The following is a 16,275-nucleotide window of genomic DNA, read 5'->3' as shown; positions in this document are numbered from 1 at the left end:
CAGGCCAAGCCAATTTCCTGAGAAAACTTTGTTTCCAAACATGAAGTACAGTTTTTGTTCCTACAGTCCTCAGTGGCTATGTTTTACACAAGCAAATGAATTTTGTCTTTAGATGTGTCATGTCTGATGCCCCGTTACAAATTTGGATAATTGTTTTATATCCTGGGAAAAAGGAAGATCATGCTTACTGAACTGTTGAAAATAACCACATGGCAGATGGTGCTGCTGCGTATGGTAGACCAGGTGATTTAGCTTCCAGCCGAAGAAAAGTAAAGAGTCTAAATAAGAGAGAAGAAAACAGCTTACTAAAAACAAAATGTTAACAATATAGTCTGTTATTAGTGGACCAGAATCTAGGAGAAGGAAGACTAGAGAGAAGAGACCACCATTTGGGGCTACTTTGCCTTGGGAGTGTTTAATCTACTTAGGAAGAAGCAGCTGAGAGGCAGACCCTTACATTTGATGCGCTCTGAAACAAGAAATACGGGTCAGGAGAAATCAGGTACGCTGAAGCAAGAGGACAAAAGTTTGGAAAAATAGTCACAAGAAGATAAAGGACCTTCTGGTTTCAGTGAAAAAGTTTTATGTTTATTTGGAGTCCCAGAAAGAGGAGAGAGAGGGTAGGGGCAGAGGTGGTATTTGAAGGGGATCTCTGAGGATTTTCCAAGACGACATCAAGTTACAGATTCGCATAGTAAATCCCAACAACATAAATATAAAGAAACTGTATTGGAGGCCACATAGTGAAACTCTTGGTTGCATCCCAGCAACCCTATAGGGGGAACTGCACGAAATTGAGGAGAGCTCAAAAGACCTCATTCAAAAACACTGAAGATTCAAAACGGCGCAAAACAGCTCTTGTTAATAGCAGGGTTGCGTACTTCTCTGACACTGCTGCTTGCACTGTTAGGTCTTTTTTTTTTTTTTTTTTAATATTTTATTTATCTATTTGACAGAGATCACAAGTAGGTAGAGAGAGAGAGAGAGGGAAGCAGGCTCCCCGCTGAGCAGAGAGCCCAATGCGGGACTCGATCCCAGGACCCCGAGATCGTGACCTGAGCCAAAGGCAGCAGCTTAACCCACTGAGCCACCCAGGCGCCCGCACTGTTGGGTCTTGTGCTACTGTCTCCAACTCTGCATTCAGTGACGTCTTGTATTGGCAATTGGAACTGCCCATAGTGGAATATTTACCCCAGGGGCATCAAATACTACATATTAGGGCTTGATGTATTGATTTTTGCTGTTTACTCTAGATCTTGAAGGCAGTGGAGAAAATGTTAATAATGCAGATTAAGTTCAAAAGTGTTACATGAAGATAGCTGTTAAATTACAAATAGCACAAATACTTGAAGAATTATTCCTCCAGGATCTGAGAACTATTTGGCGAGATCAGCAAAGAAGTTGCTCAAGTTATTGATGTACAACATCAGGTGAGGATTAGCATATCTTCTCACGTTTTTCTTCCCCCTTCACATAAACAAAAATCTCAATCAACGGTCATACTGGATTATTTTCATTTGTTAATTGCAAGATAGGTTGGTTGTCAAGAGCTTGGCAAAACTCAACAAGGGCCCTATGTAAGGATCACTAGGCTATATGAAATTTGCAATATAGAATATTGCCCTTTTTATTATTTGTCAGTTGTGTGCTATGAAGACTTTATATCTGCTTTAAAAGTCCCCCCCCACCCCCGCTGTAATTTGATAGACATTTACCAGCATATCTTTGGGTATGGACATAGACCATAAAAAGTTTCGTATTCTGACATCCACATTGCAGTTAACCAGGAGCTGAAGCATCTTCTGGAATATTCCAGGCTTTAGGACTCAATAGGGCAGTGATTTGCAAAGTGTGTGGTCCTAATTGTTTACTACTAGAAATGTAACTCCAGAGGATACTTCCCCAGAGATTGGTGGTCTACCTGCTTAGATCAATTTTGTTGGTCTGGTTTGAATATGGAATCTTGTTTTGTTGTTGATGTTTATTTGTTTGTTGTTTTTAAATCTTGTGGTTTTAACAAGCCCTGATGCTGAAGAGGGGACCTGTACACTACACTTTTGGAAACATGGCCTTTGGGACCCTGAGAAGCACTGTGTCTGGATGCAGATTTTTATTAAGTTTGTTTCTATATAGTTTTTGGTCACATCATAGAAATTATTCTTCTTCAAAAGTTCTAAGTGACTAGGCCAGCATTTTAAACATATACCCCTAACATATGACAAATTGTTCAAAGATTAATTTTCTACTTAAGGATATTGAAAGAAAAATTGAGTTTACAATAGCTGTTTGCTCAATTAAAGTGAACAGTGGGGCTGCGGGTAACATTCAATCCCAGCTTGCCTGTCACTTTATTATTTCTTGGCTGTTGGTCATAAGTACCAGATCTTACTAGTTTTGGGTGCTTCCAGTTTTGCTTTTCACAGTAACTGGATTCTTTTGGGCAGGTATTTGTAGTCTCTGCTAGAGATTATAGGTAGGATGACCACGTTAGTCTTTACCCAAAATGAGATAATTTGAGATTGAAAGGAGGCGCTATTAATAATCACAGTGGGACAGGGGCGCCTGAGTGGCTGAGTGGGTTAAAGCCTCTGCCTTCGGCTCAGGTCATGGTCTCAGGGTCCTGGGTTCGAGCCCTGCATCGGGCTCACTGCTCAGTGGGGAGCCTGCTTCATCCTCTCTCTCTCTCTCTGCCTGCCTCTCTGCCTACTTGTGATGTCTGTCAAATAAATAAATCTTAAAAAAAAAATCACAGTGGGACAAACAGACATAAACTGAGTCCATTCCAGGCACACTAATATGTGTTCATATTAGCTTAGGGTTTCCTTCCTCTCGGGCTATTTGTTGACCGGTGCATTACAATGAATTCTGCTACGTGTACAAATACTGCACATTCATAAGGCTGCTATAAGCTTCATTCTTAGATGCTTGGAGAAGTTCTAGTTCCCTGCTTTTTTGGCAGAAATGTTCACTCAGTTCAGATGTGATGATGAGTGGCAAGATTCAGCTAATCTTCAGATTGGAGTCAGTGACAGAATTCCTTGATCCTTAAGTGGCCTGAACCAGGACTGAATTTTTGTCCTAAGCGGAGATTGTCACTCCCGGGGGTATGGATTACTGGCCTATTAAGATTCTTATACCCTTTCCATGTAATTGTGGAAGAACTTGTACATACTTAGTATTTCTAGCCTTTACACATATCTTGAACCACTTACATCACCTTTATGTTAGTAATACTCTCCCATGCTAAGTGAGGCTGCTGATATTTGAAAGGTTTGGATAGCCATTTTTGGATTATGGGCTGACAAGATATTCAATGGCTAAATAACTACCCCTGGGTTAGGTACCTCAGATGTTTTTTAACTACTCCTAGGTGGTTAAAATGAATGAATTTATTTATCACCCTTTGGTGAGCTATTTTCTTTCTTTTTAAGATTATTTAGAGACAACAGTGAGAAGGGGAGAAGGAGAGAGAGAATCTCAAGCAGACTCTCTGTTGAATGCAGAGCTGTCACAGGGGTCCATCCCATGACCCCAAGATCATGACCTGAGTGGAAGTCAAGAGTTGGGTGCTTATGGGACGCCTGGGTGGCTCTGTTGGCTAAGCGTCTGCCTTTGGCTCAAGTCATGATCGTAGGTCCTGAGATCAAGCTCCGCATTGGGTTTCCTCCTCAGTGAGGAGTCTGCTTCCCCCTCCCCTCTGCTTGCAGCTCCCCGTGCTTGTACGTTCTCTTTTTTGATATCTCTCAAGATAAATAAATCTTTAAAAAAAAAAAAAAAAAGAAAAGCTGGACCCGTAACCAACTGAGCCACCCACACACCCGTGGTGAACTATTTTAAAGCAAATTATACTCAATAAAATGTTTGGTGGTAATTTAAGTACATGACTCTAGATGCTCTAGATGTACCAGGATGGAATATTTCTTCTTAGATTGATAAGAACTGTAATAATGGGATGCCTGAGTGGCTCATTTGGCTAAGAATCTGCCTTTGGCTCAGGTCGTGATCCCAGCGTCCTGAGATCAAGTCCCACATCAGGCTCCTTGCTCAGTGGGGAGCCTGCTTCTCCTTCTGCTTGTGCTCTTTCTCTCTCTGTCAAATAAATAAAATCTTTTAAAAAAAGCCCAAAACTGTAGTAAGACTTAAGTCTTCAAGCACAGTATTCTAAGACGGTATTTCCCAGAATGTTTCCCACTGAGTAGGATGTTAATAGATATTAGATGAAAAGAAAGAAGAGTTCCCTGACTATAAAAATTAGAGGTTTCTTTACTGCTCATGTGCATCATGGGAGTTTCCCAAACATATTCAACTAGGAATCATCCCTTCCTTGTCAAGCATTTCTCAGAACTAGTGATATGCTCATAAAGTAAAGATGGATAAGCTTTTTCTGTAAAGTATCAGACAGCCATTCAGGCCTGGGGGGTATACAATCTCTGGCTGCCAAACACAGTTTGTACATGAATGGGCGTGGTTGTTTTTGTAACTAAACACCTGTTTCTGTAAGTAAGAGAACAGTAAGTGTTAATTTGTTTTAAAACTAAGTGACATCATTAGTACATCTTGGGAACCTGGACAGGACCAGAGAATAAAGGAGGAAAAAGGAGAGAGGACTGTACATAAGGAGAAGGAATGTCTCCTTCCTCTGTGGCAGGTTTCACGAAGACTTGGCAAGTGATACTCAAAACCATCTACATCCACTAGAGGGCACCAGGAATGCAATTTTCCTTGGGTGCCGTTCTCAACTTTTGCTTTTAAAATGTTGAAATTAGCATTTGATGACGTAGCATTTAGTGGAGTTTGGTTTAGCATTTTTCTTCTGCTACAGAGAATTAGAATCAGGCAAGTTAATGATAATTTACCAACCTAACATATCAACGATATTAACCCAGGAGATATTTCATAATTAAAAGGATTATGGACTTTTTAGTAGTCTTTACATTATCTGGAGAATCAAGATGGATGGATTCTCTAGAAATATTTAATATCTTGTTTTTTTATTGGGTGGGAAGGGGCAAAGGGAGAGGGAGAGAAAGATTCTTAAGCAGGCTCGACATGGGCTTGATCTTAGGACCCTGAGATCATGACCTAAGTCAAAATCAAGAGTCTGATGTTTATCCAGGGTGGCTGAGCCACCCAGGCACCCAATATTTTACTTATCTATCTATCTATTTGTTTATTTATTTATATTCATTCATTCATTCAATTTTATTAAAATATTTTATTTTTTTATTTGCGAGAGAGAAAGAGTACAAGCAGGGGAAGGGCAGAAGGAGAAGCAGACTCTCTGCTATCAGGGAGTCCAACATGGGGCTTGATCTCAGGACCCCTGGATCATGACCTGAGTCAAGGGCAGACACTTAACCAACTGGGCCACCCAGATGCCCAAAGCTTTTAATATCTTAAGACACGATAAAGTTTTACTGGTCAGAGAGTCATTTAAATTTGTCATAGTAGAGGGGCGCCTGGGTGTGGCTCAGTCTGTGAAGTGGCTGTCTTTGGCTCAGGTCATAATCCCAGGGTTCTGGGATCGAGCCCCACATTGGACTCCCTGCTCAGCGGAGAGCCTGCTTCTCTCTCTCCCTCTGCCTGCTGCTCTATCTACTTGTGCTCACTATCTCTCTGTCAAATAAATAAAATATTTTTTAAAAATTTGTCATATTGCCATCTAAAATGGAGGCTAAAATTGGAAATTGTTAAGTCAACCAAGCCTCTGATAAACGATGAGGGTAAGAATTCCTCAATTTGGGGTTACCTGCCTGGGTCAGATTATGAGACTCTTGATTTCCATGCTGTGAGTGCCAGCCCACATTGGATGTAGAGATTACTTACTTAAAAATAAAACCTTAAAAAAAAAAAAAGAATTCTTCCATCCCCACTTGTTGACTATGGACAAATCTTTTAACTTCTTTACTTCCGTGTGTGTGTGTGTGTGTGTGTCTATCAGTGACTGACAGGTAATAATTAATACGTGTTTTCAAATATGATTTACTTAAATTCCCTTTGAGAATGCCCTTCATAAGGTCTTCTAACAGATGCAGTTTGAAATGGCTGCGTAAACCGTAAACCCATAATCTATTCTATCTATTGCAGCCATTGCACTATTTTAAGTTTCCAGTTTTGTTCAAGATTATAGGCTTTATTTTGATTGCAGGCTTGGGCTCATGCACATTAACCATGAGGTATGCTTCCTTCATATCATCCCCTAATACCTATAGCCATGCTGGATGCACCATAGAAATGCTTTTGAAGAATTGATTAAATTACCCTTTGTCCATTACAACCTGAATGAATTTCATGATTAGCAGTGCCAATATACAACAGCTCTTCAATGGCTTTAATATAACATGTATGGAATGCTTTATAAATAATAATATTCATAATCCTGGCACTTAGTTTGCTAAAAATGAGCTTTCAAAACTGAATTCACTTAATTGTGTGCACAGGAATTCATTTTCTTGTTTAAAGAATGGGAAAAATGGTAAAAACTGAACCTTTTACCCATGACAAAAAGTTTAAGGAATTTAGGAGAGTGGAAACACTAGATTTGATTCTGTATTGTGTTTTCTTGCCAACATTGTCATTAAAAGTGATTGTATAGAAGTTTTAATGTGTCCTTTATCCAACAAATATTAATAGACTCTTTATCTGGCACTATTTTGGGGGCTAGAAACACTATCCTGGGCACTGGCTGCACGGATATCTAATGTTAATTTAAGAGATTAATTTTTCCAAGATTTTATTTATTTATTTGACAGACAGAGATCACAAGTAGGCAGAGAGGTAGGCAGAGAGAGAGAGAGGGGGGAAAGCAGGTTCCCTGGTCAGCGGAGAGCCCGATGCGGGGCTCGATCCCAGGAGCCTGGGATCATGACCGGAGCTGAAGGCAGAGGCTTTAACCCACTGAGCCACCCAGGCGCCCCAAGAGATTAGTTTTTAGCTTAACAGAGATAGCAGTCTTTAGACAACAACTGTATGAGTACTGCATTTGTGAAGAACCAGAATTTAATTTTGAAAGATGCAGGAAAATGTTTTGCTATGTACATTTACTAGACCAAGCAGTGAAATATTTTGTTCACATTTTTCTGGTTATTACATTTAAATTCTTTAAAGACTAAATTCTTTACTTACGTACTGTAAAATTAATTGCTTTTTGACAAACATATGTAGTCCTGTGACTGCCATCAATCCACCTCCTCAAATTCCCTCCTGCTGCCCCTTTACTTCAGTTTTCTGCAGCTGTCATAACAAGGTACCGCAAACTGGCTGGATCACACAACAGAAATTTACTGTCACAGTTCTGGAGGTTGGACGTTCAAGGTGTTGGCAGTGTTGGTTCCCTTTCTGAGCGAGAATCTGAGAATCTGTTCCATGCTTCTCCTCTGGCTTCTGGTGATTTGTTGGCAGTCTTTGGCTGTTCCTTGGCATGTGGAAGCATCCCTCTGTCCTCACCTTCGTCTTCATGTGGTGTGTCCATGTCTTTGTCCCAGCTTCCCCTTTTTATAAGGACACCAGTTGTTTGGGACTGGGGGCCCACCCTACTCCAGTGTGACTTGATCTTAGCTAATGACACCAGCAATGACCCTGCTTATAAATAAGGTCACATTCTGAGGTACTGAGGGGTCAGGACTTAAACATATGAATTTTGGGGGACGCAATTCAACCCATAATGATAGTCAACCACTCCCCTAACCCTCTGTCTCTGGCTACCACGGACCTGTTCTGTTTTTTAAGTGTTCCTTTTCCAAAATGTCATATAAATACAATTATACAGCATACGTACCCTTGTCTCTGGCTTCTTTCATTTAGCATACTACATTTGAGAAACACATTGTGTTTCTTGTTTGTTTGTTTTTAAAAAGATGTTATTTATTTATTTGATATAGAGAGAGCGGCAGGCAGAGGCAGAAGCAGCTTCCCTGCTGACGTGGGGCTTGACCCCAGGATCCTGGGATCATGACCTGAGCTGAAAGCAGACACTTAAGGAGTGAGCCACCCAGGCGCCCCCATAGACACTGTTTTATGTATGTGTCAGTAGTTTATTTTTATTGTTGAGGATTATTCCAGGATGTGCTAAGTTTGTTTATCCACTCACTAGTTGAAGGACAGTTGAGTTATTACCAGTTTTTGGAGATCATAAATAAACTTGTTATAAACATTCACATTCATGTTTTTATGTGAAATAGTTTTGACTTCTTTTTGGTAAATTCCTAGGAGTGGGGTTACTGTGTCATGAATGTGCAGGTAGTGTATGTTTACTTTAATAAGAAACTCAAATTATTTTCTAAGGTGGCTGTACCGTTTTCATGCTCACCAGCAGTGAATGAGAGTTCTTACTGCTCTTCTTGTAGCAACTAGGATTGTCAGCTTTTAAATTAATGTTTAAAAACTCCATTTTTAAAAAATTAATGTTTAAATATTCCAGTAGAGTTCACATACTGTATCTTATTAGTTTTGGGTGTACAATACAGTGATTCGGCCCTTCCGTACATCAGCTGCTGCTCATCTAAGTGCCCTCCTTAGTCCCCAGGCCCTGTTTAACGCATCCCCCCACCCACCGCCCCTTCTGGTAACCAGCAGTTTGTTCTCTATAATTAAGAGTCTGGTATTTTGGTTTGCCTCTCTCTTTTTCCCCCCACTTTTCTCATTTGTTTTGTTTCTTAGATTCCACATATGAGTGAAATAGTATGGCACTTGTCTTTCTCTGACTTATTTCACTCAGCAGAATACTCTTCAGTTCCATCCGTGTTGTTGCAAACGGCAAGATTTCATTCGTTGTTATGGCTAATATTCCATTGTGTATGTGCACCACATCTTTTCTTTGTCCACTCATCAGTTGATGGACATGTGGGCGGTTACAAATGTACTCTTAATCTCCTTCATTTATCTCAGCCATCCTCCGACCTACCTCCCCTCTGGTAACCATCAGCTTGTTCTTTATAGTTAAGGATCTGTTTCTTGGTTTGGGTATCTGTCCTTTTTTTTTTTTTTTCCCTTTGTTAATTTGGTTCTTAAATTCCACATATAAGTGAAATTATATGGTATTTGTTTTTCTCTGACTGGCTTATTTTACTTAACATTTTTACTCTCCAGTTCCATCCATGTTATTGCAAATGGCAAGACTATAGACTTTGGTTACTAGCGTTTTATCTGTTAAGACATTTTCAAATATCTTCTCCCACGCTGTCTATTATCTTTTGGTTTTGTTGACTGTTTCCTTTGCTGTGCAAAAGATTTTATCTTGATGAAACCCCAATAGTTCATTTTTGCCTTTGTTTCCTTTGCTTTTAGAGTCATGTCTAGCAAGAAGTTCTTGTGTTCTCCTCTAGGATTTTGATGGATTCCTGTCTCACATTTAGGTCTTTCATACATTTTGAGTCTATTTTTGTGTATGTTGTAATAAAATGGTTCAGTTTCATTCTTCTGCATGCATGGTGTTTTGGGTTTTCCACATAAAGTATCATGTCATCTGTGAAGAGAGAGTTTGACTTCTTTGCCAGTTTGAATTGTTTTTATTTCTTTTTGTTGTCTGATTGCTGAGGCTAGAACTTTTAGTACTATGTTGAATAGCAGTAGTGATAGTAGACATCCATGCTATGTTCCTGACCTTAGGGAAAAGCTCTCAGTTTTTCCCCATTGAGAATGATATTCACTGTGGGCTTTTCATAGATGGCTTTTATGTTATTGAGGTATGCTCTCTCTATCCCTACACTGTGGAGAGTCTTAAGAAAGGATGCTGTATTTTGTCAAATGCTTTTTCTGCATCTATTGAGAGGATCATATGGCTCTTGTCCTTTCTTTTAGTAATGTAGTGTATCGCATTGATTGATTTGTGGATGTTGAACACCGTTGCAGTCCAGGAATAAATCCCACTCAGTCGAAATGAATAATCCTTTTAATGTAGTGTTGGATCCTATTGGTTAGTATCTTGGTGAGGATTTTTGCATCCATGTTCACCAGGGATATTGGTCTGTAATTCTCCTTTTTGGCAGGATCTTTGTCTGGTTTGGGGATCGAAGTAATGCTGGCCTCATAGAAAGTCTTTGGAAGTTTTTCTTCCATTTCTATTTTTTGAAACAGCTTCAGAAAAATAGGTATTAATTCTTCTTTAAAAGTACAGTAGAATTCTCCTGGGAAGCCATCCAGCCCTGGACTCTTGTTTGTTGAGAGATTTTTGATTACTGTTTTAATTTCCTTACTGGTTATGTGTCTGTTCAGGTTTTCTATTTCTTCCTGTTTTAGTAGTTTATACATAGTTTATACCAGTAGTTTGGTAGTTTATACATCTCTAGTAATGCATCCATTTCTTCCAGATGCTTAATTTGTTAGCATATAGTTTCTCATAATATGTTCTTATAATTGTTTTGGTTGTAATATCTCTTTCACTCATGATTGTATTTCTCTTTTGTTTTTGATAAGTCTGGCTAGAGTTTTATCAATCTTAGTAATTCTTTCAATGAACCAGCTCCTAGTTTTTTTTTTTTTTTTTTTTATCTGTTCTACTGTTCTTTTGGTTTCTATTTCATTGGTTTCTGTCTCAATCTTTATTAATTTTCTTCTCTGGCTGGGTTTAGGCTTTGTTTGCTGTTCTTTTTCCAGCTCCTTTAGGTATAGGGTTAGGTTGTGTATTTGAGAACTTTCCCTTTCTTGTTTCTTGAGAAAGGCTTGTATTGCTATATACTTCCCTCTTAGGACCTCCTTTCCTTCATCCCAAATGTTTTGAACAGTTGTGCTTTCATTTCCATTTGTTTCTATGAAATTTTTTTCCATGAATTTTTAACATTCTTTAATTTCCTGGGTGACCCATTCATTCTTTAGTAGGCTGCTCTTTAGCCTCCATGTATCTGAGTTCTTTCCAAATTTCCTTTTGTGTTTGAGTTCTAGTTTCAAACCATTGTGGTCTGAAAATATGCAGGGAATGTTCCCAGTCTTTTGGTACTGGTTGAGACTTGATTTGTGATCCAGGATGTGATCTATTCTGGAGAATATTCGATGTGCACTAGAGAAGAATATGTATTCTGTTGTTTTGGGATGTAATGTTCTGAATATATCTGTGATGTCCCTCTGGTCCAGTGTATCATTTAAAGCCTTTATTTCCCTATCGATCTTTTGCTTAGATGATCTTTCCAATTCAGTAAGGGGGGGTGTTAAAGTCCTCTACTATTATTGTTAATGTTTTTCTTTGATTTTGTTATTAATTGGTTATGTAATTGGCTGCCCCCATGTTAGGGGCATAGATATTTTATTATTTTTTTTATTGTGTTATGTTAGTCACCATAAAATACATCATTAGTTTTTGATGCAGTGTTCCAAGATTCATTGTTTAGGTACAACACCCACTGCTCCATGCAATATGTGCCCTCCTTAGTAGTCATCACCAGGCTCACCCATCCACCAACCTCCCTCCCCTCTAAAACCTTTGTATTGTTTCTCAGAGTCCATAATAAGGGCACAGTTATTTAAAATTGCTATATCTTCTTGTTGGACAGACCCTTTAAGTATGATATAGTGTCCTTCCTCAACTTATTCTAGGCTTTAGCTTAAAATCTAATTTGTCCTTATAATTGTCTTTGGATTGCCACCCCAGCTTTCTTTTGATGTCCACTCCCTTACTTTAAATCTGGAGGTGCCTTTGGGTCTAAAATGAGTCTTACAGACAACATATTGATGGATCTTGTTTTTTGTTTTTGTTTTTGTTTTAATCCATTCTGATACCCTGTGTCTTTAATTGGGTCATTTAGTCCACTTACACTCAGGGTAACTATTGAAAGATAAGAATTTAGTGCCATTGTATTGCCTGAAGGTGACTGTTACTTATATTGTCTCTGTTCTTTTCTGATGTATGTTACATTTAGGTTCTCTCTTTGCTTAGAAGACCCCTTTCAATATTCCCTGTAGGGCTGGTTTGCTATATGAAAACTCTTTTAGTTTTTGTTTGTCCTGGAAACTTTTTATTTCTCCTGTTTGCAGTGACAGCCTAGCTGAATATAGTATTCTTGGCTGAATATTTTTCTCACTTAGTTCTCTGAATATATCATGCCAGACCTCTCTGGCCTGCCAGGTCTGTGTGGATAGGTCTGCTGCCAATCTAATATTTCTACCTTTGTAGGTTATAGACCTCTGTCCAGAGCTGCTGTCAGAATTTTCTCTTTATCTCTGAGACTTGTAAGTTTTATTATTAGGTGATGGGCTGTTGACCTATTTTTATTGGTTTTGAGGAGGGTTCTCTGTGCCTCCTGGGTTTTGATGCTTGTTTCCTTCCCCAAATTAGGGAAGTTTTCTTCTATAATTTGCTCCAATATACCTTATTCCACCCCCCACTTTCTTCTTCTTCTGGGATCCCAATTATTCTAATATTGTTTAATCTTATGATATCACTTATCTCTCAAATTCTCACCTCGTGATCCTGTAGTTGTTTATCTCTCTTTTTCTAAACTTCTTTATTCTCCATCATTTGGTCTTCTATATCACTAATTCTCTCTTCTGCCTCACTTATCCTAGCAGTAAGTCTCCATTTTTTATTGCACCTCATTAATAGCTTTTAAAAATTTCAACTTAGTTGGATTTTAGTTCTTTTATTTCTCCAGAAAGGGATTCTCTAGTATTTTCTATGCTTTTTTCAAGCCCAGCTAGTATATTTATAATCATCATTCTGAACTCTAGGTTTGACATCTTACTAATGGCTGTAGTCTGTATTGATTAGGTCTTTAGCAGTTGGTACTCCCTCTTTTTTATTTTTTTCCTGAGGTGAGGTTTTCCACCTTGTCTTTTTCTGCAGATGAATGAGAGAACAAAATGCTGAAAGGGTAACAATGACCCCAGAAAAATATACACTAAACTCAGAAGAGATATGAAACCAGAGGGAAAAGAGGGGAAAAAAACATGATCAGGCTGGTAAATAGAACAGAGCCACACACTTGATTTTGGGTGTATTTTGTTCTGTTAGGAGGAACTGCCTCCCAAAATTTTAAAGAAAGAAAAACTTACATATATACAAAAATAAGAGTAAATATGATGAAGGGATGGAGGATGACTGTAAAGATGAACATTTAAAAAGATTTTAAAAAAGGAATTGATAAGAAGTTTGTTGAAAAAAGAAAGAAAAAATTTTAAAAAAAGGAGAGAATGTGATCAGGTGGGAGACTAGAATATAGACTTATGCTAGATTTAGGGTATATTTTGGTCTGTTAGAAGAAACTGTTTTCCAAAATTTTAATGAAAGAAAAACTTATATGTGTACAAAAAAGTTAAATACAATGAAGGGAAAAATATGAATATTAAAATGAAAATTAAAGATTTTTAAAAGTTACTGATAAGATGTTGGTTAAATAGGAAAGAGGAAAAATTTTAAAAAATGGAAAAAGAAAAAAAATAAAGAAATTTAAAAGAATGTAACTTTATAAGACTAAAGAATCACAGGAAAAAGGCCCTGAATTCTATGTGCTGTATTCCTCTAGCTCTGGAGTTTTGCTGTTCTCATTGATTGGTAAAACTTGGTCTTGCCTAGATGTTCTTGCTGATCTTCTGGGGGAGAGTCCTCTTGCAGTGATTCTCAAATGTCTTTGCCTGAGGTGGAATTGTACCACTCTTGCCAGGGGCCAGTCTAAGTAATCTTCTTGGGTTTGCTCTTGGCAGCTTTTTTTCCCTGAAAGCTTTCTGTAAAGCTTTGGAAGACAAGAATGGAAATGGTGGTCTCTCAATCTCCAGCGTGGAGGAACTGAGAGCTTGGTGTCCTCTCTTCAGTGAGCCCTCAGAGAAAAGCCATCAATCACTTCTGTCTCCCTGGTCTCTGGCCATGCTCCATGCTCACCTAGGCCTGTGACTGAGCATTTCTACCTCTGCCAACCACCTGTTTGGAGTCTTCAAACCCAGCAGATTCCTGCAGCACAATCCCACACTGCTCCTTGCAGGGAAAGAAGTGGAGTCTGCCCAGATCTGCCATTTAATGGGGTTCCTCCTCAAAGAGCAGTGGTCCAACTGTGCCAGGGATCATAGTTTATGGCAACACTGAGTTGAGAACCCTCTTCTTGGCTCTGTCTTTGCAGCTGGTTTCCCTGCTCTAATACCTGGGAACCCTGCCACACTCAGGCACCCCCAGTCTTTCTGTGACCCCGAGGGACCTGAAACCACACTGTCCCAGAGAAGGCTCCACCCCCCACTTAGCCACTAGAATGATGTTCCTCAGTGCAGCAAACTTCTAAAAGTTCTGATTTCATGCTCTACTGCTGTCACTTGCCCAGAGCCAGCTATTGGAGCCTCCCTCCCACCACGGTCTATCTTCCAGTATATTGCCTTGGATTCACTTCACACATCCTACCTTCCAGAAAGTGGTCACTTTTGTATTCATAGAATTGCTGCTATTCCTTTCTTTGATCTCCTGTTGAGTTTGTTAGGTGTTCAGAATGGTTTGATAACTACATAGCTGAATTCTTGGCACCAGATGAAATTTAGGTCTCCTACTCCTCCACCTCCTGAGACTCATTTTGAACACGGAGATACATCCAGACTGAAAGTGAAGGAATGGAGAACCATCTTTCATACTAATGTACCTCAAAAGAAAGTGGGATAGCCATTTTTATATCAGACAAATTAGATTTTAAGTTAAAGACTGTAGTCAGAGATAGAGAAGGACACTATATCAATCTTTTTTAAAAAAATATTTATTTATTTGACAGAGACCACAAGTAGACAGAGATGCAGGCAGAGAGAGAGAGGAGGAAGCAGTCTTCCTGCTGAGCCGAGCGCCCCATGTGGGACTTGATCCCAGGATCCTGAGATCATGACCTAAGCTTAAGGCAGAGGCTTAACCCACTGAGCCACCCAGGTGCCCAGACACTATATCAGTCTCAAAGGGTCTATAAAACAAAAAGATCTAAAAACTGTAAATATCTATGCCCCCAACATGGAAGTAGCCAACTACATAAAGCAACTGTTAATTAAACAAAGAGACATATTGATAAGAATATGTTAATTGTAAGGGATCATAACACTCCACTTTCAGCAACAGACAGATCATCTAAGCAGGAAATCAACAAAGAAATAAGAGCTTTGAATGACACACTGGTCCAAATGAACCTCATAGATATATACAGAACATTCCACCCTAAAACAACAGAATACTCATTCTTCTTGAGCACACATGTAACTTTCTACAGAATAGACCACATACTGGGTCACAAATATGGTATCAACCAATACCAGAAGATTGAGATTATTCCCTATAGATTCTCATACCACTTTGAAACTGGAACTCAGTCACAACAAAAAGTTTAGAAGAAATTCAAACACTTTGAAGCTAAAGACCATCCTGATCAAGAATGTTGGGTTCAACCAGGAAATCAAATAAGAACCTAAACAATTCATGAAAACCAATGAATTAAAAAACCTATCAGTCCAAAACTTAGTGGATATAGCAAAGGCAGTCTTAAGGAGGAAATACATAGCCATCCAAGCCTCATTCAAAAAAATACAAAAATCCAGAATACACAAAACCTATTTCCACCTTGAAGAACTGGAGAATCAATAACAAATTAAGCCTACCCCCATGCATGAGGAGGGAAATAATTAATATTAGAGCAGAGATCAATGAATTAGAAACCAGAGATACAGATGAACACATTAATGAAACTAGAAGCTGGTTCTTTGAAAGAGTTAATAAGACTGAAAAACCACTGGCCAAACTATTCCAAAAGAAAAGAGAAAGGACCCAAATTAATACAATTATGAATGCAAGGGGAGAGATAGTGACTAACACCAAGGAAATAGAAACAATCATCAGACTTTATTATCAACAACTATACGCCAATAAGTTAAGCAAACTAGAAGAAATGGATGCATTCCTGGAAACCTATAAACTTCCAAGACTGAAACAGGAAGAAATTGACAACCTGAATAGACCAATATCTAGTAATGATATTGAAGCAGTGATCAAAAACCTCCCAAAAAACAAGGCCCAGGACTCGATAGATTCCCTGAGGAATTCTACCAAACATCCAAGGAAGAAATAATACCTATTCTCCTGAAACTGTTTAAAAAAATAGAAACCAAAGGAAAACTTACAGACTCTTTCTATGAAGCCAGCATTACCTTGTTCCCCAAACCAGGAAAAGACCCCATCAAAAAGAATTTCAGACCAATATCCCCGATAAATATTGGTGCCAAGATTCTCAACAAGATCCTAGCTAATAGGATCCAACGGTACATTAAAAAGATTATCCACCATGACCAGGTGGGATTTATCTCTGGGATGCAAGGGTGATTCAACATTCACAAACCAATCAA

Source organism: Mustela putorius, unplaced genomic scaffold (assembly GCF_011764305.1).
Source record: "Mustela putorius furo isolate JIRA1106 unplaced genomic scaffold, ASM1176430v1.1 tig00003858_pilon_pilon_pilon, whole genome shotgun sequence".
Taxonomy (NCBI): Eukaryota; Metazoa; Chordata; class Mammalia; order Carnivora; family Mustelidae; genus Mustela; species Mustela putorius.
The sequence above is the reverse complement of the archived record's forward strand: the minus strand, read 5'-3'. Positions refer to the sequence as shown.